A 1205-nucleotide genomic window follows, 5' to 3' on the forward strand; every position below is an offset into this window, starting at 1 on the left:
CGAGCTTAAACATATCGCAAACGTCAAACATAATATAACGGGATTAATATATATCGCGCACGTGCGACATGTTTGTCACAAGGCGCAAAAAATAATTATAAAAGGAATGCAACACGAGGACTTCCCAGGAGGTCACCCATCCTAGTACTACTCTCGCCCAAGCACGCTTAACTTCGGAGTTCTGATGGGATCCGGTGCTTTAGTGCTGGTATGATCGCATCCGACATGTTTCCCCGTCTTCGTCCCTTATGCTTGCCACTCCCAGGTCCGCTCCAAAGACGATTCTACATTCTCACTACCATTACAACCGTTCCCTAACAATGGATAATGTCTTATACTACTTACTCTCCCGCTCAATCACGGAGACGAGTTTTCCACGGTTTCCACCCCTCCCTCCATACCGCAGCAACACGAGTTTTTTCCACCCCTTTCAGAACGCGCTCTTCGCGCCACAAAACCGCCCCAAGACGCGCGAGCAATGAGGATCGAGCTTAAACATATCGCAAACGTCAAACATAATATAACGGGATTAATATATATCGCGCACGTGCGACATGTTTGTCACAAGGCGCAAAAAATAATTATAAAAGGAATGCAACACGAGGACTTCCCAGGAGGTCACCCATCCTAGTACTACTCTCGCCCAAGCACGCTTAACTTCAGAGTTCTGATGGGATCCGGTGCTTTAGTGCTGGTATGATCGCATCCGACATGTTTCCCCGTCTTCGTCCCTTATGCTTTCCACTCCCAGGTCCGCTCCAAAGACGATTCTACATTCTCACTACCATTACAACCATTCCCTAACAATGGATAATGTCCTATACTACTTACTCTCCCGCTCAATCACGGAGACGAGTTTTCCACGGTTTCCACCCCTCCCTCCATACCGCAGCAACACGAGTTTTTTCCACCCCTTTCAGAACGCGCTCTTCGCGCCACAAAGCCGCCCCAAGACGCGCGAGCAATGAGCATCGAGCTTAAACATATCGCAAACGTCAAACATAATATAACGGGATTAATATATATCGCGCACGTGCGACATGTTTGTCACAAGGCGCAAAAAATAATTATAAAAGGAATGCAACACGAGGACTTCCCAGGAGGTCACCCATCCTAGTACTACTCTCGCCCAAGCACGCTTAACTTCGGAGTTCTGATGGGATCCGGTGCTTTAGTGCTGGTATGATCGCATCCGACATGTTTCC

The 1205-nt window shown here is 48.0% G+C and overlaps 3 non-coding genes across 3 annotated transcripts; all 3 read right to left on the bottom strand.

Moving 5' to 3' along the window:
• Nucleotides 1-103: 103 nt before the first annotated feature.
• On the bottom strand, nt 104-222 carry LOC123178516 (5S ribosomal RNA). The gene has a single exon (XR_006489639.1). It is a non-coding gene; the product is annotated as a 5S ribosomal RNA (ribosomal RNA).
• A 367-nt stretch (nt 223-589) lies between these two features.
• On the bottom strand, nt 590-708 carry LOC123178518 (5S ribosomal RNA). Its single transcript, XR_006489641.1, has one exon. It is a non-coding gene; the product is annotated as a 5S ribosomal RNA (ribosomal RNA).
• A 367-nt stretch (nt 709-1075) lies between these two features.
• LOC123178517 (5S ribosomal RNA) lies at nt 1076-1194 on the bottom strand. The gene has a single exon (XR_006489640.1). It is a non-coding gene; the product is annotated as a 5S ribosomal RNA (ribosomal RNA).
• Between the last annotated feature and the right edge of the window lie 11 nt (nt 1195-1205).

This window comes from Triticum aestivum, unplaced genomic scaffold (genome assembly GCF_018294505.1).
Source record: "Triticum aestivum cultivar Chinese Spring unplaced genomic scaffold, IWGSC CS RefSeq v2.1 scaffold112474, whole genome shotgun sequence".
Classification (NCBI taxonomy): Eukaryota; Viridiplantae; Streptophyta; class Magnoliopsida; order Poales; family Poaceae; genus Triticum; species Triticum aestivum.